Source organism: Candoia aspera, chromosome 1 (genome assembly GCF_035149785.1).
Source record: "Candoia aspera isolate rCanAsp1 chromosome 1, rCanAsp1.hap2, whole genome shotgun sequence".
Taxonomy (NCBI): Eukaryota; Metazoa; Chordata; class Lepidosauria; order Squamata; family Boidae; genus Candoia; species Candoia aspera.
In genome coordinates, this window is record NC_086153.1 from 123,144,236 (window position 1) to 123,152,432 (window position 8,197).

Genomic DNA, 8,197 nt, shown 5'->3' on the forward strand with positions numbered 1-8,197 from the left:
AGCAAGCGCTCTTTAGACTTACTTTCTGGCAGAACATGTTTATCAGGGAGTTTGGTCTAGTGGTTAAGGTTCTGGGCTAGAAACCAGGAGTCTGTGAGTTCTAGTTCTGCCTTAGGCATGAAAGCCAGCTGGGTGACCTTGGGCCAGTTGTGCTCTCTCAGCCCAACTCAGTGCAATGTAGACTAGCCTCCTCGTGGTGCACCCTGGGCAACACACAGCTAAATAGTCTACACATCTGGCTGCTGGACCTCACAAGGATTTCCCAGCAAGAAAAGCAGCATGAACACCAAACTGCTATGCCATACGATTAAAAAAAAAAAAGGAAGAAATAAATCCTGCTGCCTTTGCTGACTCTGTCAGAGTATTGAGGATTACTGCCTTAGTTGTCTTCCCCCAAATTCTGTTTCATTTGTGTGTAAAAGTATCATGGTCCCATAAAGATAAGGTTGAACTTCAAAGTAATTACAAAATGCTGAAGAAACAGCATACTAACAGTTGTAATGCTTAGCAAAAATACAAAAAGTTTTCTTTCATGCAGTTTTTTAAAATTGAAAATGGCTGAAAAGTACCAGCCTTTTGGATATTGTAGTAATTCTTGTGCAAAGTATTTCTCTGCAGTCAGATGTGGCATTTAGAGCATGGGAATACATAAATCTGTATTTGTATCTTGTTTAGCTTATTTGTATCTTGTTTAGCACAAAAACTAAATAAACTGCTTATACTTGTTACATTGGATTAAAATCTACAGCTATTAACGCTCTGTTATGATCTTTTAGCATGGAGTTGCGTCTGATGTAATACTTTAGATGCAAAATTATGTCAATGAACCCTGTATGCCAGTTAGATTCATTCAGGGGAAATGAGTGTGCAGTCCATAATTGGTTTAGACTTTCCATGTGCTTGTCAGCATCTTGTGCTTAAAACAAGCATGGTGTAGATATAATATTCTGCTATTTAATAGAGAACACTGTCATGCAGGCATACATGTCTGAAACCTATTGGAAATGTTCCATTTTGCTCTCACTGGGTATTATTGGCATGAGCCATAAAATCCATCTAGAGGAGTGGGGAAGCATTCAGAAGTGAAGCTAGAAGATGCCGAAAATGAGCCTCAGCAGCAGTGAGAGTCAATCAGGTGCTGGCACAATCAGGCAGCCCAGACTACAGACATTTGTGTTGTCTGGGTGCTGGCAAGATAGAGCAGCCCAAAATGTGGGTAATAGTGGAGCAGTATAAGAGATAGCCTGCTCCCCCACTCCCTAAGGATATTACACATCACTACTGAAGGAGCTTCAAGGAACTATACAAATTTAGAAAGGGAGAATATAGAGGTGTAGCTAATGTTGAATAGAAGTTCAGATACGAAAATAAGAGTCAAAATAGTTTACAGGAGTAAAAGAATCAAAACTTTGTATTATAAAGAAATCTATTTTTATAATAAAAATTCCATTTATAAAAGAACTGTGTCTCCTTGTCTTTGACTGGTGCCATCCCACAAGGCAGTCCTACAATACTGTGTTTTCAATATTTTGTTTATCAGCATTTTGTATCTTGGTTTGTTTATCCTGTAGGATTTCAAGCCATGGTATGCTGTCCACCTTTCACCTGATGTCATGAGTACTGATGGCGAGCAGGAGGGGGCCTCTATCCAGGGGGGAAAACGCATGCGTAGTACTTAGGAATTAAGCAGCCATTCAAAGAGACACAGATCAGACCCGCCTTAACTTTTGGGGTTTATTTGTCTGGGTTTTTCCCACGCTTCTTCAGTTTGTTAGGATTTTCTGTCTTATGTAGCAGTAATAAACACTAGAGACCTATTCCTTGTCTCAGCGTGATTCCTGACTGTTAGGACATCAGACTTCATTAAAATCTGCCTTCCTGAAGTCCAAGGTATATGATTGATTTGTCTCAGCTTTTCTTCCCCTAGTTACCTTGAACTCCAACATGAGGTTGCTTTCAGGAAGGTCCTTAATGCTTTCAGTCCATCTCCCAAATCCTCTCTGTTGGTCAGGATTACATTCAAAGTAGCTGACAGCAGGGGTATAAGATTCTTTGGCTTTCTTGCTTTGGAGATAACAAATTCAGATGATGTCATGTTCACTGATTCAATGTAGTTTATACATCGTAACGTTTCACATGCCATGGCGCTGACGCACGTTTCTGTTTGGGAGGGAGCTGCTGTGAGACCTTGTACCAAGCTCTGTATGTGAAATCAGTACAATGGAATGTGTTTGGGTTATTTTCTCTGTTCAAGGACTTTTCCCGCAGACCATCAGAAACTGTTAGGAGCACCTGGGATTGTGAACTTGAGAAGACTCTCCGGGGGGAGGGATTTCATTTGCACCGAGGGTTTTTAGTTTGAATTTGGCGTGCTTTCATCATTCTCAGCTTTCTCTGTGATCCTGCATACTATTCTTTAATAAATCAGATATCTTTGAATTCCTACTCATGAGTCTGATGGTGTTTTAGAATAGGCAACCATTACAGATGTGGTCTAACATCTCCTCACCAGCCTACAAGACTGGCTCTACCAGCAATGAAGAACCTTGTTACTAGTAAGTCCCAAAAGAACATCAGGAGGGTCTGAAAGATCCTGAGCATTCCACCATAAGGAAACAAGGTTGAATCACCATGAGATGAGTGGTTTTTCCCAAAGCATTTGTTACCTGGCAGGGCAGTAGATATGTCAGCAGACTTACTCAGCAAATATAATAAAAGCAGACTTGAAAAAACCTGAATAAAAGCAGGGGAAGGAATCTTTACAGTTACATAACTGGAAATATTTCTTTGTAATCTGATCAATGAATGATTTTGCAAGCACTGCCTAAAATGCACTTTCTTAAATCTTAAGGTGCTCCAATTAAACTTAACTAGAAGATGATGCCATTTTAAGGCTGCAATTTTACGCACACATCTGAAATAAATGGAACATCTTTTTGAAACATTTAAAAAGTTACGTAGGTTTCTTGTTTTCCTGCTTTGTTGTTTTGTATGCTTGTCTAATCTCTGATTATATAGAAGTAAATTTTATTGGCAATAGTTTTGTGTACTTCTTTATTTAGATAACTAGCAAATGCAGTGAAGAAAATGCTCATAATAGTTTCCCCAATTTTAAAACTAAAGGCTGATGAAGAACTTCCTGTATACCAGCAATTGTCAAAGCAACATTTTGGTTCAGTTCTTACTGTAGCTGTACTTTCTCCCAAACTGGGGAATCATTGGGTCTTACATCATAAACATAATTAGTGATTAACAAACCCCAATGGAATTGGGATCCATAGATGTCTTCTATCATTTTCTTTTTCAAAAAATCAAGCTCAGAATAAAATACTATTTTTGTTGTCGAAATCTGTGAAAAATATTACCATCACAGCTCAGGCTCTGCCCTATACTTCCCATTCCTGACCCATGATTCATCACTACAAAACAATTCCTATATTTGCATATATAAATGATGCATTTTTAAAAGCCACATCATAATATGTAGCATACAGTATGTCTTCTCTTTTCTCCTTTCTCTACAACATTTCTGTTCTGCCCAAAGCTGATTGCTATAGCAGTAAGAACATCATCTTTTTTCACATTATCACATCATGATTTGGACTGTTTGAAAATAAACTATTTAGAGCCAACTGTGCATAATTTATTTGCTGTGAGATTTAATTGTCCTTTGTTATGATTGGCATAATTAGCCTGATGTACAATGTTCTGACAAATCTCATCAATCCTGCAGCATTTTTGCATTCCTCTGAAACAGACTGTTTCTTCTTTATTCAGATCTGACATTTCTCTAGGAAACCACTTTTCTGTGCTATAATAAATTAAAGTTTTTCTTGTCCCCACAAGATTTTGAATACTGTTGAACATACATCCTAAAATTAATGTTTCTTTATCCTCTCATCCCCCACTCATCAAGGCTAATGAGCTTGTCTAATTTTAATTTTATTCTCCTTTATTCAAATTATTTGCTATTTTTCTCCCTTCTTTCTGTTTTTCCATGTTGTAGCTTCCATTTTGTAATTCTAGGATCACTAGAAAAGTTTCATTAACTTATGGCAGTTTTTTTTTAGGAATGCTGATTTATTTATATATACATATGCTACATATGACAAATATCTCTGATCATAGATCAGCTTTGAAAACAGAGCCACATCCAACTCCAATTAGAATTTTACTGAGCCTTTGTGCAACTGTCTGTTCACTTTTGTATATTACTCCACGATAAATAGTTTATAGCTTATCTGGGGAAAAAATGGGTTTTAACTGACATGCAAAGAATGGACTTCTGCTTGCCTTCCACAGAATGCTGAGATGGAGCTGACAAGAAAGAGTTAATTCAATTCTACATCTTCTACTCAGAAGATGGCAGGCCTAAAGACTTTTTCCTGTGTGTGGAAGAAACCCCCATCTCTTCTGCCCCTCAAGTAAAGAAGGAAGGAAGGAAAGGTACGCAAGCACCTCTTGGTAGCTGTGTGCAAACTGCTCAGTGGTTTGGCAGGAGGCTGCGGCTAGAGGCCATGTGGCCAAGCCAGCAGAGTGGGAGGAAGGGAAGCATCTGACCAGGGAAACAGCAGCTTCCAGAACCAAGCTGAGTAGTGGCGGCTATCAAGATGGTGCCCCTCTGGCAAAATAACATTGTCCCCACTACACTGAAGCAGGAGGACCAAGGGCTCTTAGACCTGTGCCTCCTTGCTCCCATGTCAACAGGAAGAATCACTAGGAGTGGCCAATTACAGGAAGGCACTAGAAGGCTGAGGCTGATCAGGGAGTAGTCACCACTAGAGTGGGCAGGTACAATGACAGCAGGAGACAGCAAGCCTTCCCTCTTATAGCAGGCAATATGCAGGGTAACACCAACAACAACCATCTCTGTCAGCTGCAGGACAGAGGCACTGTGATAGCACCAACCCCCACCCCCACCCCAGCCACAACAGGAGTGAAGCTACCATATCTTCTTTACTCCAGCAGCAGGATGGTGGTGGAGAAGCGAGAGATGCTAGATGTGAAAGTATGTCAGGGACAAGGGAAGAATGGACTGGCCTAGTGATGCTTAGCATGACAGTTCAGCTGCCTTAAACTTCCCTGCATGTTGCTTTTTCCAGAGTAGAATTATATGCATTGCTAAACCTTGCAGGGAAGAGACCCCTCTTTTTCATAGAGAGACTGTTATTTCTACTTCCAGAAGCCCATCCAGTGAGTCCTATTCATCCTATCACCTCTCTCTTCACAGGCACAGGGACAGCCTGAACAAGCAAGAAGACCATAACCTCATATTCAGAGTCTCCAGCCTCAGACATCTAAGCAATGTGGAAGAAGGCCTAGCTCCTTCAAGGCATCAGCTGCTCCTGATAGCTAGCTGATACCTCAGGTTACACCTTGGGTAATGACTTAATGCAATCAGTATCTCCCCAGCAGAGTGGGACTATACCTAACATCAATGAACTTGTATCAGCCCTGACTTTTAACATCAAATTGTTCTAGAAGACAATAAAAGAAAAATAGGAAAGGAGTTAAATAGGTATTCTGGAGAGAGACAAAATTTCTACTGCTGGGAAGCTGAAAAGAATGGTCATACCTGGGTATACTGAGCGGGGCCGGGGCTCAAAAATCTTTCAGCTCTGAAGTGTTCCAAACAGAAGACTGCACAGAGCCAGACCCTGTATTTTTGAATTCTCAGAGACCACAGTGAAGCATTTAATTACTGTAATCTTCCATGCATTCATTTATTGTAGGATTCATGCCAGAGTATTGCACAATGCAAAACAATGCAGTTTTTAGGCATAATCTTCTAAGGACAGATTCTGGCTGTTCAAAACAAGCAAGCATCATATTTCTATGATTATATCCATCAGTGAGGCATGCTTTAATCAGCAGTATTTATACTGTATAGCCGAAATTGCATCTTACAATTATTCTAGTCTATCCATATGGGGAAAAAAAAGTCTGGAAATCACCTCAAAAAACAAATAGATCTCAAGTTTACCTGCAGAAAAACAGAGACTATATAGCTCTGCACTGACATTTCATAATTTTATAAGGATTATATCAGTTGGTTAATTGCCTCAAATCTTACTTTTTTCTCTTAGGTTTTTTTTGTAATAAAATTTCAAGATTTAAAATCATCAGGCTGTATCATTAAAAGCTATTATAATCCTTTCTCTTGTCTTCTAATTTTTGGAAGATTATTGGAATGGTGATTACATCATTCACAATCTAAGAGATTCAATTTGCCTACATTTCTGAAGTGTGACTAATTAACATTTGATAGAAATAAGTCTGTGTGTGGGGACAGACTTTACATATTCTGATTATGAAAAACAGTCTCCACATAGAATTAAATAAAACCTAAGTAAAAGTTGAGTTTCTGGGGGAAAGAAAGCCATTATTCATTGCCTAGAGTCCTTTATTATTCACTGCCTACAGTCACAATTGCAAGATGGGAGGCTACACATACACACACACACACAATATAATTAATACATACATTTGAATGAAGTTTGACATTCATTCTTTTGATTTGATTTGAGCTATACAGTTGCTAACCTTCCATTTTCAGCAGCTCAACCAGCATGCCTAGTAGTGAAAGATCTAGGAGTTGTCATTCAGCAGTATCTGGTGGGCCAAAGATAGGGCCCTCATATCTGAGCAAAGATGGTATAACTTGCCGCCACCAAATATCAGCAACATGATTCCCCGCCAGTTTGAACTGGGATCCATGCCTCTTTGACATGAAAATTGTACATAAGCTCTGCAACAGGATTGGGTTTTGTTTTTTTTTAAAAGAACAAAGAAATCCCATTACCCAGCATTCCCCAACCTTTTGGGATACATTTGAAATTGGTGGTCTGTGATGGTTGCCTTATTCAAAAAAAAACACAGACTCACCAGCCAGGGCTAAGGATATCTGGTTTATTAAGAATAGAATGCAGACACAGAGAAAGACGGGAATGAGCACATGGCATACAAGGTAGCCGGTAAATACCCGTGGTGTGGACCTGATCCTTCCCCACCCCCCATTGTCCCAAAGTCTTGACCGACGGTGAACCCGGAGTCTCGATGGGCGATCAGGTGGCAATTCTGGAGTCTCGATGGGCGATCGGGGCGATTCCGGAGTCTCGATGGGTGATCAGAGGGATTAGCGCTGATTACCTCTGTCCTCTTCCTGTGTCCGGAGCAGGTGTGTCCCCTGTGGTAATGCAGAGCTGTCAGGGAGATAGGATGATGGCTTCCTGGGTCAGGGCAAAGGAATGGCTCCTTTGTCCTTTTGTCTGTATTGTCTTTCAGTGCTTATGGGATTAGCACTGATTCTTTCCTCCCCCCTCCCCTTCACTGGAAAGGCATGTTCCCCGTTGTGATGTGTGTATACATTGCAACGGGGGACATGACATACTGCCTCCCTCCAAAAAAACTTCAAGGTGCCGGTTTGGAAGGATATGCTGCATGGAAGCATGTGACTAACCGTTGCGCTGAGACATCCCGGGCATGCACCCACTCAGGGTGGGGGAAATGTCTCCAGCGGACCAGGTACTGAAGGGTGCCCCGTAGCCTTCGGGAATCTAGGACCTCCTTTATTTCAAAGTGTTGCTGCCCATCGATCATGATGGGAGGAGGCGGGGGGGGGGGGTTCGTTATGCCACTTTGAGGAGGTAGCCAGTTTCAGTAAGGCACAATGGAACACCGGGTGTATGCGTTTCAAGTTGTGTGGCGATTCTAACTTGAAAGTTACCGGGTTGATTATTTCCACTATTGGAAAAGGGCTAATGAACTTGGGGCCTAACTTCTTTGAGGGCTGCGGAGACTTAATGGATTTAGTGGAGAGGTAGACCTTATCTTCCACTTTGAAGTCTGGCTGCGCAGCCCTGTGGTTGTCTGCGTAACGCTTGTAGGTTGCTTGGGCTTCGGAGAGAGCCAGCTGAATGATTGGCCAAACGTTGGCTAGCTGAGCAGCCCAGTCATCTGGGGAACAAGGCGGGGCAGCTGGCTGTGGCAACTCCGGGATCGGAACGAAGTCTCATCCATAGACTACCCGGAAGGGGGTGTGGCCCGTGCTCTGGTGCACTGCATTGTTGTATGCCACCTCAGCAAAGGGGAGTAAGTCTACCCAATTATCTTGCTGGTAGCTTATGAAGGAGCACAAAAATTGCTCCAGGGTGGAGTTAAGGATTTCCATAGAGCCGTCCGTGTGGGGGTGCCAAGC